This window comes from Astyanax mexicanus, chromosome 1 (genome assembly GCF_023375975.1).
Source record: "Astyanax mexicanus isolate ESR-SI-001 chromosome 1, AstMex3_surface, whole genome shotgun sequence".
NCBI classification, from domain to species: Eukaryota; Metazoa; Chordata; class Actinopteri; order Characiformes; family Acestrorhamphidae; genus Astyanax; species Astyanax mexicanus.
The window spans coordinates 121430639-121446900 of record NC_064408.1 but is presented as its reverse complement, the minus strand read 5'-3'; the positions used below and the strand labels follow the sequence as shown (position 1 = coordinate 121446900).

The 16262-nt window shown below is 36.0% G+C and overlaps 1 protein-coding gene and 1 non-coding gene across 3 annotated transcripts in view; both read right to left on the bottom strand.

Moving 5' to 3' along the window:
* The window catches only part of LOC103028203 (mannosyl-oligosaccharide 1,2-alpha-mannosidase IA), a 366316-nt gene that overhangs the window by 309348 nt on the left and 40706 nt on the right, over positions 1-16262 (bottom strand). The gene's annotated exons all lie outside the window — the stretch shown is intronic.
* On the bottom strand, positions 15662-15733 carry trnae-uuc (transfer RNA glutamic acid (anticodon UUC)). Its single transcript has one exon. It is a non-coding gene; the product is annotated as a tRNA-Glu (tRNA).

Here is a 16262-nt window from a genome sequence, read left to right as displayed (position 1 = left end):
CAGGTCAGGTGGAACAATCTGTCCACTGGTACAAAGTACATAGTATATACCTAGTAAGATTACTTCCTCAGCCAATATACAGCAGGATTGACCAGCAGACTTCTTTTGAGGGAAGGATCTGTATCTTTCAAATAATGAAAGAGTTAAACATGAACTAGCTTGTTCGTATTTAACACTATTGTGTGATAAACGCACAGCGTACATATGGGGTGTGGACAGCAACAGCTTATTTGCATAAAAGTGACAGAGCCCATAAACAGCTTGTTCTGAAAGGGACAGAAAATGGTAACAACAGAGCTGGTGAGATCTTTATCTTTATGTGAGATCGATTTTGAGCAAAGAACTTCATGTTTATTTTAACGTTTTTAACGTGACCTTGATTTTTGGATTATCCTTTGGACCGTGTTATTTCCTTTGCCTGGTGTTCGACCTTGCCCTGGCGGCAGGAAAATGCGCCACTGACTTTTTAAAACCCTGACAACAGTCAACAGTCATCGTGCTGAGACGCGCAAAAGCGCTTCACTGTTAAGATACAAATGCGCCAAAGTCAGAGCTCACCCGACTCTTAAAGGGAATGACTACTGGCACACTGATTGGTTTATTTCATGTTACACCCAAAATTAACCACACACATGATTAATTAAGAGAATAAGTTCATGCCATTTGCACGTTTCGAGACACGCAAGGTGTATTTTTTTAACCCTTACGATACCAAAGACGTACTTAATCAAGCTGCAGGATGCACAATTGACCGGTGCTCCATATAGATCATTAAAATAGAGCCCCAGAACAGCGAGCGACTGGTCAGCAGAGCGGCCGAGGGTGAAACGTTCAGGCTGAGGAGATGAATGTGCTCCGGCTTGTCTCAGGACCGTGAATAATACTCTATATGGGATGTTCCGTAAACAACAGGACAGGAATACGATGACACACGCTGGATACTGCAGCAGGAGATGAGTAAAATCTGTCTGCACGCTCTCTGGAGCTCAGAGCCGGGGCTTTTTTTCATTTACAGGCCGTCCTCCTATAAAACAGCACTCTGTCTCGGCTGTCAGGTCGCGGCTTGTGTGCATCGCTTCTTAAAATAAAACTGATGGCTAAGCAAATAGCGAGTGTTTTAATGCTGATGTGGAATTTCAATTCCTCTCCCGTATATTCTCTCTCTCTCTCCATATTCTACAAACCTGCTTCAATTACCGGCGCTGGGGGAGCGGCGGGGCGGCGCACAGCAGGTCAGACGAGACGAGAATTACTGAATTACTGAGATACTGAAATAAGGGCTCAGTCTGAGCTTGTAAACTCAGTGCAGACTCAGTTTTACATGGGGAATGACCAATGGACACACATTATACATTATTTCAGTCTGATCAGATTACAGCAGTGCTGCTGGAGTTTTTAACCACCTCAGTGTCTCCACTATAGACCAAGAATAGTCCACTAACAGTGTGCTGTGGACATGCCTTAAAATCAATTATTTACCAAAACAAAAGTGTTAAACAAACCAAATTTCCCATTTTTTAAAGTAGCACCTCTTGCTTATATTAGTTTTACACATCTCAGTTTTATGAGGTAGAGTCACCTGGAATTCAGGCTAATTTCAGTTAACAGCTGTGCTGAACTCATCAAGAGTTAATTACTTGAATTTCTTGTCTCTTAATAAAGTGTTTGAGAGCATCAGTTAAAGTAAAGTAGTGAAGAGGTAGAGTTACAGGTATACAGTGAATAGTGAATATTTGAGTAATGTTCTAATCCAGATTATGAGACGCAAAAACTACTAATTAAAGAAAAAAAGGCTTTTAGAAAGAAATAAAGGTCAGTCGATCCGAAAAAGAAGAACTGAAAGAACTGAAAGAAAAGTATCCTCAAGTGCAGTCACAGCAAAGACCATCAAAAACATTATAATGAAGAAACTGGCACTCATCAAGACCACCCCAAGAAAGAAAGAGCTATTATTCACTTATGAAGAAAAAACATGGAACACTGGTGAACCTTCCCAGGAGTGACCGGCCGGCCTAAAGAAATTACTCCAAAAGGGCATGAACAACTCATCTTGATGATCTCCAGAACTTTGGGTAAATATTCTTTACAGGATTGACAAGACAAAAGTGGAACATTTTTAATAAGATTTCAGTAATAAAAGAACTGAATCATACTGAACGTAGTAAAACATGGTGGTGGTAGTGTGTGATTAGTGTGATTAGTGTGATGATCTGGAGCTGCTGGACTTTAACTTGCTGTAACAAATTCTGCTGTTTTTCAGAAAAGCCTGAAGGAAAATGTGTTTTTTACATTGTATAAACACACACACACACACACACACACACACTGCAGCATCTGGAATGAGCAGGGTCCCAGGGGTCATAGTGTGTAAAACTGTGGTTCTACATGACTGCAGAATCTCACGTCCAGAAGAAAGAAGAGCTTCATAAGACCCTGTGGAGGAGGACCCGAGTGAAACCACTCTGCCGTTTCTCACTAATAAAGGGTAATTTCTAGGTTGAGGTAAATGGAAACCGATACAGACCCGCCCATACAGAAACTGATATAGGAAAATTACCCAGAGTTCCACTCTGACTGGGTTTGTGGAACAGCGTGGGAACTCAACATGAACACGGTCAGACCCTCAGAGAGTTTCCACTGGAAGACTGCAAACAAATTCAATTACTTCCAGTTATTACAATACATTCAACTGCTGCACTTCAACTCTGACTCAATTACTGTTATACACTCACACACTGCTGCGATTCTACTACTGCACTACTGTTTTAATACTACAATAATACTGCACTGCATTCAATTACTGCACTTCAACCACTATAAAGCATTCAATTACTACAATACATTCAACTGCTGCACGTCAACTCTGACTCAATTACTGTTATACACTCACACACTGCTGCGATTCTACTACTGCACTACTGTTTTAATACTACAATAATACTGCACTGCATTCAATTACTGCACTTCAACCACTATAGTGCATTCAATTACTACAATACATTCAACTGCTGCACTTCAACTCTGACTCAATTACTGTTATACACTCACACACTGCAATTACAACTATTCAGTATTATAACAGCCAAAGTGCAGTAATTGAATGTATGGCAGTAGTATTATAGTATTATTTCAGTTAAAGTTCAGTAATTGAATGTACTAATAGTAGGTAAAGGGCAGTAATTGAATGTATTACAGTAGTACTATAGTATTATAACAGTTGAAATGCAGTAATTGAATGTATGGCAGTAGTATTATAGTATTATTTCAGTTAAAGTTCAGTAATTGAATGTACTAATAGTAGGTAAAGGGCAGTAATTGAATGTATTACAGTAGTACTATAGTATTATAACAGTTGAAATGCAGTAATTGAATGTATTGCAGAAGTATTGAATGCATTACATTAGTTGAATAGCTTAAGGGCAGTAATTAGGGTATTTTAGTAGCTTATTGTACTATTTAAAGTGCAGTAGTTGAAGATTAGTAATTGAGTGTATGTTCGTAGTTTTATCATAGTAGCTGGAGTGCAGCAGTTGAAGAGAAGTAGCTAAAGTGTAGTTTAAAGGTTGAACTGAAGAAACTGTACATTACGTTAATTACTAGTAATTGCTCAATTACTGCACTGCAATTAGCACATTTCCTCTACTAAAATATTACTCAGTAATTACAAATACTTCAATTATAATACTACAATACTACTGCAATACATTCAATTACTGCACTTTAACTGCTATATTACATTCAACTACTGCACTTCAACTGTTATAATACTACAATAATACTGTGATTTGTTAAATTACTGCACTTTAACTACTTTAATATATTCAATTACTGCACTTTAACTGCTATATTACATTCAATTACTGCACATCAACTGTTATAATACTACAATACTACTGTAATACATTCAATTACTGCACTTCAACTGCTATATTACATTCAATTACTGCACTTGAACTGTTATAAAACTACAATACTACTGCAAAATATTCAATTACTGCACTTCAACTGTTATAAAACTACAATACTACTGCAAAATATTCAATTACTGCACTTCAACTGTTATAAAACTACAATACTACTGCAAAATATTCAATTACTGCACTTAAACTGTTATAAAACTACAATACTACTGCAAAATATTCAATTACTGCACTTCAACTGTTATAAAACTACAATACTACTGCAAAATATTCAATTACTGCACTTCAACTGTTATAAAACTACAATACTACTGCAAAATATTCAATTACTGCACTTCAACTGTTATAAAACTACAATACTACTGCAAAATATTCAATTACTGCACTTCAACTGTTATAAAACTACAATACTACTGCAAAATATTCAATTACTGCACTTCAACTGTTATAAAACTACAATACTACTGCAAAATATTCAATTACTGCACTTCAACTGTTATAAAACTACAATACTACTGCAAAATATTCAATTACTGCACTTCAACTGTTATAAAACTACAATACTACTGCATAATATTCAATTACTGCACTTCAACTGTTATAAAACTACAATACTACTGCAAAATATTCAATTACTGCACTTCAACTGTTATAATACTACAATACTACTGCAAAATATTCAATTACTGCACTTCAACTGTTATAAAACTACAATACTACTGCAAAATATTCAATTACTGCACTTCAACTGTTATAAAACTACAATACTACTGCAACATATTCAATTACTGCACTTCAACTGTTATAAAACTACAATACTACTGCAAAATATTCAATTACTGCACTTCAACTGTTATAAAACTACAATACTACTGCACAATATTCAATTACTGCACTTCAACTGTTATAAAACTACAATACTACTGCAAAATATTCAATTACTGCACTTCAACTGTTATAAAACTACAATACTACTGCAAAATATTCAATTACTGCACTTCAACTGTTATAAAACTACAATACTACTGCAAAATATTCAATTACTGCACTTCAACTGTTATAAAACTACAATACTACTGCACAATATTCAATTACTGCACTTCAACTGTTATAAAACTACAATACTACTGCAAAATATTCAATTACTGCACTTCAACTGTTATAAAACTACAATACTACTGCAACATATTCAATTACTGCACTTCAACTGTTATAAAACTACAATACTACTGCAAAATATTCAATTACTGCACTTCAACTGTTATAAAACTACAATACTACTGCAACATATTCAATTACTGCACTTCAACTGTTATAAAACTACAATACTACTGCAAAATATTCAATTACTGCACTTCAACTGTTATAAAACTACAATACTACTGCAAAATATTCAATTACTGCACTTCAACTGTTATAAAACTACAATACTACTGCAAAATATTCAATTACTGCACTTCAACTGTTATAATACTACAATACTACTGCAAAATATTCAATTACTGCACTTCAACTGTTATAAAACTACAATACTACTGCAAAATATTCAATTACTGCACTTCAACTGTTATAATACTACAATACTACTGCAAAATATTCAATTACTGCACTTCAACTGTTATAAAACTACAATACTACTGCAAAATATTCAATTACTGCACTTCAACTGTTATAGAACTACAATACTACTGCAAAATATTCAATTACTGCACTTCAACTGTTATAAAACTACAATACTACTGCAACATATTCAATTACTGCACTTCAACTGTTATAAAACTACAATACTACTGCAAAATATTCAATTACTGCACTTCAACTGTTATAAAACTACAATACTACTGCAAAATATTCAATTACTGCACTTTAACTGTTATAAAACTACAATACTACTGCAAAATATTCAATTACTGCACTTCAACTGTTATAAAACTACAATACTACTGCAAAATATTCAATTACTGCACTTCAACTGTTATAAAACTACAATACTACTGCAAAATATTCAATTACTGCACTTCAACTGTTATAAAACTACAATACTACTGCAACATATTCAATTACTGCACTTCAACTGTTATAAAACTACAATACTACTGCAAAATATTCAATTACTGCACTTCAACTGTTATAAAACTACAATACTACTGCAAAATATTCAATTACTGCACTTCAACTGTTATAAAACTACAATACTACTGCAAAATATTCAATTACTGCACTTCAACTGTTATAAAACTACAATACTACTGCAAAATATTCAATTACTGCACTTCAACTGTTATAAAACTACAATACTACTGCAAAATATTCAATTACTGCACTTCAACTGTTATAAAACTACAATACTACTGCAACATATTCAATTACTGCACTTCAACTGTTATAAAACTACAATACTACTGCAAAATATTCAATTACTGCACTTCAACTGTTATAAAACTACAATACTACTGCAAAATATTCAATTACTGCACTTCAACTGTTATAAAACTACAATACTACTGCAAAATATTCAATTACTGCACTTCAACTGTTATAATACTACAATACTACTGCAACATATTCAATTACTGCACTTCAACTGTTATAAAACTACAATACTACTGCAAAATATTCAATTACTGCACTTCAACTGTTATAAAACTACAATACTACTGCAAAATATTCAATTACTGCACTTCAACTGTTATAATACACTTAATTCCAGAATTTCATCTACTATGATACACTCTGTTATTGCACTACAATTACTTCACTTCAGCTACTACATTAAAATGCTACATAACACTTTCATCTATTTAAAATACAACAATACATTCACATAAAAATATATATATTTCTAACTGTATAAAAAAAACGATAAGAATGGAAACAGGTGTATATCAGTACAAGCCTCTTGACCTCTTGACCTTGACTAAACTGGTCTGAAGCTGTTGGGTCAGTAAGTGCACAGCTCTGAAGTTTCCCGGGAGGAAGTGGCCGGAGGAAGTGAGGTCTAATCTCTGTTAATTGGAACGGGGCCTTCGCTCCGTCCCTTTTTCACTTAAGCAAACAGACTGTAATGGAAGCATCCTTCATTCTGCCCAGTATCAATAAAGCACCTCCTCCAAGGACGAGTGCTGATCCTTTACTCTTTCACCCCTCTCTCTCTCTCTCTCTCTCTCTCTCTCTCTCTCTCTGTGTAATATCTCCTCAGTGTTTGATTGTGCTGTGCTGTTCTCTTTGCCTAATGGCTTCTGCACGAGTAATAGAGCCGATCCATCTTCTCACACCAGCATCCCCAAACACAATGTCACCCTCCTGTCCTCTCAAACGGACGCCGGTAAAATTAACCGCGTCCCCCCGGAGCGTCCAAAACCTCTCCCGCGTCAGACATCCAATACAGCGCACCGATCGAGAAAACTGCTCTGCCATCAGAACAAGACATAAAGTAAACTTCTCTAGAGTTTTTATTATCTCTGGTGATGTCAAAAAACACACATTTACATTACATTTCCAATTACGCAGCCTTTAGGAATTTAGCCCTGTGTGCTCATAGTGAAGTTATAAGAAGTGTTTCACCTTGGGTATGTCATAAAAAACATAATATACACAGAAAAAAGCTAAAAAACATAAATTTAAGTAACTTCAACTCACTTTCAAGACTTAAATGTTACACAGAATAAATAAGTGAACTGAATGTCAGTCAATCCTTTCTTTTAGTAAACTTTACTTCATATATTTTTACTGAATCAATCCTTTCTTTTAGTAAACTTTACTTCATTTATTTTTACTGAATCAATCCTTTCTTTTAGTAAACTTTACTTCATTTATTTTTACTGAATCAATCCTTTCTTTTAGTAAACTTTACTTCATTTATTTTTACTGAATCAATCCTTTCTTTTAGTAAACTTTACTTCATTTATTTTTACTGAATCAATCCTTTCTTTTAGTAAACTTTACTTCATTTATTTTTACTGAATCAATCCTTTCTTTTAGTAAACTTTACTTCATTTATTTTTCCTGAATCAATCCTTTCTTTTAGTAAACTTTACTTCATTTATTTTACTGAATCAATCCTTTCTTTTAGTAAACTTTACTTCATTTATTTTTACTGAATCAATCCTTTCTTTTAGTAAACTTTACTTCATTTATTTTTACTGAATCAATCCTTTCTTTTAGTAAACTTTACTTTATTTATTTTTACTGAATCAATCCTTTCTTTTAGTAAACTTTACTTCATTTATTTTTACTGAATCAATCCTTTCTTTTAGTAAACTTTACTTCATTTATTTTACTGAATCAATCCTTTCTTTTAGTAAACTTTACTTTATTTATTTTTATTTAAATTTACTGAGTTCACTAAAAGAAAGGATTGATTCAGTAAAAATAAATGAAGTAAAGTTTACTAAAAGAAAGGGTTGATTCAGTAAAAATAAATGAAGTAAAGTTTACTAAAAGAAAGGATTGATTCAGTAAAAATAAATGAAGTAAAGTTTACTAAAAGAAAGGATTGATTCAGTAAAAATAAATGAAGTAAAGTTTACTAAAAGAAAGGATTGACTGAAGTTCAGTTCACTTATTTACTCTATATAACATTTGAAACTGAGTTAAAGTTACTTAAATTTATCTGAAATTAAATTTACTTAAAAAAAGCAAATGCAGAAAGTTGCGAAACTTTTTTTTAAAGTAAATGTTACTCGTCATTTTTTTTCAGTGCACACTGTATTGCCAAAAGTTTCGTATCGTCACTGTCCAATAAAAAACAAGTTCCTCCACAAGTAAGTCGATTTTTAGTTTACTATATAATTTCAACAGACTAGTTGTCTCTTACACTTTTCAAAAATTTCTTGATGAAAGGACCAATAGAAATACTTCAAAATGGCCTGAAACAAACTCTTTTTACATTGAGTCGAGTTCTTCTACTCCAAACCCCTTGACCTTGATTTGTGCAGTTGTGCAAGTTAGGAGCATGAAATTGTACAAAATCTTCTAGTATGATAAAACATTATGAGTTCCATTCACTGGAACTATGGGATGAGCCCAACTCCTATAATACAACCCCACACCATATTGATAATGATCCCCCCTCAGCCAAACTTTACAACTGGCACAATGCAGTCAGAGAAGTACTGTTCTCCTGCCAACCGCCAAACCCAGACTCGTCCATGTCTTTATGGATCTTGATTTGTGGAGACGTTCGGAGCATAAAAATTGTCCAAAATCTTTTATTATGATAACGCATTAAGAGTTCCTTTCACTGGAACTAAGAGGACAAGCTCAACTAGTATAATACAACCCCACACCATAATAATGATCCCCCTCAGCCAAACTTTACAACTGGCACAATGCAGTCCACCGCCAAACCCAGACTCGTCCATGTCTTTATGGATCTTGATTTGTGCAGAAGTTTGGAGCATAAAAATTGTACAAAATCTTCTATTATGATAAAGCATTAAGAGTTCCTTTTACTGGAATTAAGCGTTCAAGCCCAACTCCTATAATACAACCCAACACCATAATAATGATCCCCCCTCAGCCAAACTTTACAACTGGCACAGTGCAGTCAACCGCCAAACCCAGACTCGTCCATGTCTTTATGGATCTTGATTTGTGATTTGATTTGACTTGAAGTTCGGAGCATAAAAATTGTCAAAAATCTTCTAGTATGATGAAGCATTAAGAGTTCCTTTTACTGGAATTAATAGGTCAAGCCCAACTCCTGAAATACAACCCCACACCATAATAATAATATTTTTATAATATTTTTATATTTTTATAATAATCATTATTGTAAGTCGCTTTGGACAAAAGCGTCTGCCAAATGAAATGTAATGTAATGTAATGTAATAATAATAATCCCCAGCCAGTAGATTCCACCTCTTGACAGGAGCCACTTTGCATAAAGTTAATCAAAGTTGTCAGTGTTACTGAATCAGTGGTGTTAATGTTATGGCTGATAGATGTACCAGTATCTGCACAGATCCAGTATTAAAGCACATGAAGCACTCCGAGCCTCGGGGCTGATCTTAAGGTCCACAAATTCAGTCTCCAGTCAGCTTTACGACCCGTCGTTAGACATGGTTTGGACATGCAGAAGAGCCCGGGAGCACTGGAACATCTTGAACAATGCTGTTCAGCACTGTAAAGAGGTCAGTGAGCGCTGAGCTATTCAGGAGCCGGAGCATTTACACAATAACTGTACACCAGCCAACAATAGACTGCTGTTATAATGCGCCAGGGACTAAAAACCAGTGCAACAGTGACGGCTCTGCCTGCCTGAGTGCTCTCTGACTGTCTACTACCGTACTGTATTATAGTAAATTACTTTTTATAGTTTTTGTTTGCGATACTTTTTCGAAATTTGGCGTCAAATATCTATAATTGTATTAAAACAGAGGGGCTCTCACCTTAAAAAGTGATCCCCTTTAGTTACATAGATAGGCAGACATTCGGGTATCGTAGTGGTTCTAAAAAATACATAAAAATACAATAATATAATAATTTTATATTTTACTAATATACTCTGAATGCAGAGATATACAGAGAAATGAAATAGCAAATATTTTGGCGTTTTTTATTTTGTGCAGTTTTTTTATGTTCAATTTTATTGTAGTGACATTTATTCACTTTGTATGCACATGTACTTTATGTTTAAATATGTTTTTGAAGGCTATTTAGAAAAAAAAAAAATATATATATATATATATATTTTTTTTTTTTATTATTTATTTATTTATTTTTTTATTCTGTAAAAGTGAAAACTTAATGACTAGGAGTGAATGTGGGTCCTGGGCTGAGACCAGTTGAGAACCCCTGTCGTAGAGCACTTACATAACTAAACTAAGTAAAGCTAAGCTAAGTAAACAAAACTGTAATATTTTAAAGTTAAACAAGTGCTGGATGTTAATCTGTGTGATTCTGGTAAACACACAGACTACAGTCCAATATATTTGACTTGAACGGAGAAAGAGCTAGCGCTTAGCACGGTTAGTGGCTAATGCTAATACTGCTCCAGTCTGGGTGCTGGAGAACTAAACTGAAACTCCTGTATAACTCTGTACTTCAGCAGGTGGCCAACCAGCACCACACCAGAACCACAACACTGTGAAAAACTATGATACTGATTTACAGTATATATGCTAGCACCATGCTAACTGGTGGGGCATCGCTCCTATTATCAAATCAATTCAAATATTTGTGTAGCAAATACAACTTTTTACAACTGTTGTTGTCACAAAGCAGCTTTTTTAGCTGGTTTATAAAGTGGTCAGTTTTATTTCTATGAAGTCAAATGTATGAAGGGGTTAGCAACTTAGCATTAGCAGCATTAGCAGCATTAGCAGTACTCAGGGACATAAACAAGCACAGGTGTTGTAATAACTGTAGTGAGGTTGGCTTGTTGACTTGTTAGCTTTCAGTTGTTAGCTATGTTAGCCTTCTAGCTTAGGTGCAGCAAATGTGACTCGGTTAGTCGAGGGCATTTAAGGTAAAGCAGGAAATATATATATATATACAAACACACACACACACACACACAGTTTATTTCCGTCTGTTACAGAAGTTATGGGCAGAAACAGGAAGTCGTTTGCTCTCAGGATTTGTGGACCGTGTGAAACTGCTACTGCGGCCAACCTCACTACAGTTATTACAACACGTGTGTTTGTTTATGTTCCTGAGTAGTGCTAATGCTGCTAACGCTGCTAATGCTGCTAACGTTAAGTTGCTAACACATTCATGCATTTGACTTCATACTAATACAAATAACCTATATATAAACCAGCATTTCTTGCATTTTAAACACTGGAAACAAAAAATATATATTTTAGATTCTTCATAGTAGCACCTCTTGTTTAGATTTTCTCAGTCAGTTTATAAGGTAGAATCACCTGGAATTCAGGCTAATTTCAGTTAACAGCTGTGCTGAACTCATCAAGAGTTAATTACTTGAATTTCTTGTCTCTTAATAAAGTGTTTGAGAGCATCAGTTAAAGTAAAGTAGTGAAGAGGTAGAGTTACAGGTATACAGTGAATAGTGAATATTTGAGTAATGTTCTAATCCAGATTTTGTCTAGAATGACTCAAATAAGTAGAGAAAAAATAGTATAATGATGAAACTGGCACTCATCAGGACTGCCCCAGCAAGACTGCCACTTCATAGTCTGGTCATAGTCATACATAACTATTATAAAACATTAAATGAGAAAGGTCAATTGCAACACTGTGTGTGTGTGTGTGTGTGTGTGTGTGTGTGTGTGTGTGTGTGTGTGTGTGTGTGTGCGTGTGTGCGTGTTTATGCTAATGCTGCTAATGCTAACAAATTAATGCATTTGGCTTCATAAGAACAAAACTGACCTCTGGGCTTATTCACTTCCCAGCTATTCACACTTTCTAACTCGCTGGCTCGCAGTGTGTGTGTGTGTATAATGTAAGAGTGTGTGTGTGTGTGTATGTAAGTGTGTGTGTGTGTGTGTGTGTGTGTGTGTTTTTTCTGGTTCTCTTCTTCTCCATCTGGGTCAGGTTAATGATAATGCTGACTAGGACGTGCTCGCACTCGTTCGCTCTTCTTCTCTTCTCTGTTACTTTCTCTTTCTCTGTTTCTTACAAAAGCGCAATCAATGTTTCTACCAATCACGTCTTTATTACGACGTTTTATGTCGTAACTTACGTTACTCAACAAATGTCACTTTTATTGCATGAAAAACAGCATGTCTAAATGTTTATGGAGCAACTATTGAGGACACAGTCCCTTCTAGAAGTATTGTCAATAGCATAGGACTCTCTGGAGCAGATAAATCAATGTAAACCTATTGGCAAACTGCCTTCATGCGGCCTTCAGATGAGCTCAGTTTCATGGAACGGGTTTCCACGGATGAGAAGCTTCATCCAAGCCTTGCATCACCAAGCATATTGCAAAGTGTAAGATGCAGTGGTGTAAAACACGCCACCAATGGATACTAGTTCTCAGAAGTGACAAATTACGCTTCTTCTTCTGGCAATCGGATGGACAAGTCTGGGTTTGGCAGTTGCCAGGAGAATGGTAGTTATCTGACTGCATTGTGCCAAGTGTAAAGTTTGGTAGAGGGGGGATCATTATCATTATGCAGGGTTCATACACCTTTTCAAAAAGCACTTTTAAGGCCCATTTTCAAGTTTTTCCAGCACCTTTCAGCTTTTTACTCATTCAGCCAGAAAAAAAAAATTATGAACACATGCTAGCATGATGCTAACTGATGGGGTATCACTCCTATCATTTAGTTTTACAGAAATGTTACTTGTTAGCTATGTTTGGTAGAGGGCCCATTTGGCCCATTTTAAGGCCCATTTTCAAGATTTTCCAGCACCTTGTGGTAAATGAATGATAACGGTGATATTTCAAAACTGTGATTTAGCGATAATCAATATATATCGCAAAACTATTCTTCACACTTCACAGCGACTATACTACTAAGAAAAAAATGACTTCTAAGTAAGTAAATATCAGGAATTATGGATTTATTGGTGTCAGTTTCACACAATTTTAATACCAATGTTCTTCACCGCACCTTTACCCTATTCATTTGATTGAGCAGGTACTGTAATATGTCAAATTTGGGGATGAGTTAAGTTGAGAGCATTTATAGATACGTATACTCAAAATGATTTGCTTTTTGTCACACTGCAAGAGATATTATGTTTACGAAATACAACCAGAACTGCGTTTGTTAATAGCAGAAGAAGAGGAAATTAAAGCTTTTTTTTATTTTACGCTCTGCATTTTTTTCTTTAATCTAATTTATTTAGTCAGATAGTTATTTATTGCAAATGCAGTTAGAATTTCAAGCTCTTTCTCCAAAACTTCCAGCACTTACCAGGCCTGGAAAACAGAACGTTAAAATTCAAGCATTTTCCAGGATTTCAAGCACCTGTACGAACCCTGATTATGATGTGGGGTTGTTGTTCGAGAGTTCTCGGCCCCTCAGTTTCAGTGAAATGCTTCTGAATACCAAGATATTTTGGACAATTTCACGCTCCCAAATTTGAGCATCAGTGTTACCAGTTACCGGTTGCCAGAAGAACGGTATTTATCTGAATGTATTGAGCCGAGTGAAAAGTTTGGTAGAGGGGGGATCATTATCATTATGGTGTGGGGTTGTTCAGGAGTTCTTGGCAACCCCTCAGTTCCAGTGAAAGGAACTCTTATAGCTTCTGAATACCAAAAGATAATGGACAATTTAATGATCCCAGCTTTGCACACCAGTGCTCATAGCAAGCTTCATAAAGGCATGGATAATCTGGGTTTGGTGGTTTCCAGGAGGACGGTAGTTATCTGACTGTATTGAGCCAAGTGTAAATAATGGTTGATTGCTTGATTAATATTCAGTGTTGCAAACCCAGTTTTTACATAAACAATAAACAAAATAAAGAACAAAATAACTTAACTCTTCCCTTATAGGAGCTGCTGGTTTATCTTCACAGGGTGATGCGCAGCCTTGTGTTTCCTATGCGCTCTTTAAATAGGAATGAACAGAAGTCAGCGCACTTCTGCCTCTTAAAGGGGATGACTACAGACACACTGATTGGATTATTTCACAAAACACACCCATGAATAATTAAGAGAATTAAAACATGCCCTTTGCGCCGTTGGAGCTGCGCAAGGCGTATTTTTTCGCGCCCTCAAGATACCAAAGACAAAGGACATGCCCCTAAATCCAGCTGTGCAAAGCGCAATAACCTAGTGCGCTATAGATCGCTAAAATAGGGCCTTTAATGCTTCTGAATACCAAGAGATTTTGGACAATTTAATGCTCCCAACTTTGCGCATCAGTGTTTAAATGAAGCTCCATAAAGACATGGGTGAGTGAGTTTGGTTCAAAGGAAGAACTTGACTGGTCTGCACAGAGTCCTGACCTCAACCCCACAAAACACATTTGGGATGAATTAGAGCAGAGGTTGGTGTCTGACCACATAAACACACTCCTAAACCTCGTGTAAAAGAGAGATAATAAGGGGCACTGTCAATCAAACTTTTTGACAGGTGACCTTTTGACCTTTGCACTATCAATCAAACTTTTTGACAGGTGACCTTTTGACCTTTGCTAGGTGCCCTTTGACCTCTCCCCACAGCACATGCCTCCTTTTCTGGAATGTGACCTTTGACCCCTCAGATCACCCTATGATGCTGTCAGTTATTAATTATGTTTTCAATCATCTGTAATTACTTTTGACCTTTGCCATGTGCCCTTTGACCCCTCCCCACACCCCGTGCCTCCTTTTCTGGAATGTGACATTTGACCCCTCAGATCACCCTATGATGCTGTCAGTTAGTAATTATGTTTTCAATCATCTGTAATTACCATTGACCCCTCAGATCCCCTGACCCTTGAACTCTCTTAATTATTTTTCTGACATCAATGACTACGAGTCTCCGGTAATTATGTTTTCAATCATCTGTAATTACCCCTGCCATTCGTCATTCATGTTTTGGATATGAGGTAATTTAAACCATGGTGACACACCGCCCCGCCCATCCCTCCGCCCTTCCTGCCCCATCCCCACCTCTTCCCGTCCCGCCCAGCCCCGCCCCCATCATTATTCAGATTGTCCTGATTGGTCAAAAAAATTCCCGCCAAAAGTATTGACCAATAAGGTTGTTATTCCTATGGAGCAATCACAGCAAGCCTGCGAGTGAAATGTGTATTTAAGAGTTAGCGAGATGTGTGAAGGACCGAGAGAACGGAGCAATGGCTTGTGTTTCTGAGGTTGCTGAAAACCAAAGCTTCCCATACCGGGATTTGAACCCGGACCGTCTGGATGAAAGCCAGAAATCCTACGCGTTAGACCATATGGGAGGATCTGTAGAAGAAGAGCACGATGACGAGAATCTAAAAAGGTACCGAACAAGGGAGAGCATTCCTGAACCAATCGCTCAAGGAGCGCTCAAGGATCGAGTCTGGCGTTTGTCAGATGGAACTTACTTTGGTTTTGTTTTTCTTAAGGATATATATAGCGTTGCTATGTACGTCGGAAAAACGGATAGATACGATGATGCCTCAGCTCGTTTTACTTTGAACCATATAGAATGGTTTAGCTTCAGAAGACACTGCTCTGTTTTTAATGCCTACGTCAATTACAGAAATACAGAATGCAGCCCATTTTTTCAGGAGAACATGAATTTAATTTGGAAACCTCTGAATACAGGAAAGTCTAGGCGTTTTAATCTCGCGCCGGTTATGACAAGCCTCGGATGTAATGTAAGCCTCAGTGTCATTCAAGATTTAAAATGCTATGCAATTGAAAATGACCTGCACTCGTGCGATTTCCAGGTTGTTTTTAATTCAGAAGACTTTAAAAGAATGAATCGTGTCTACTTCGCAATAA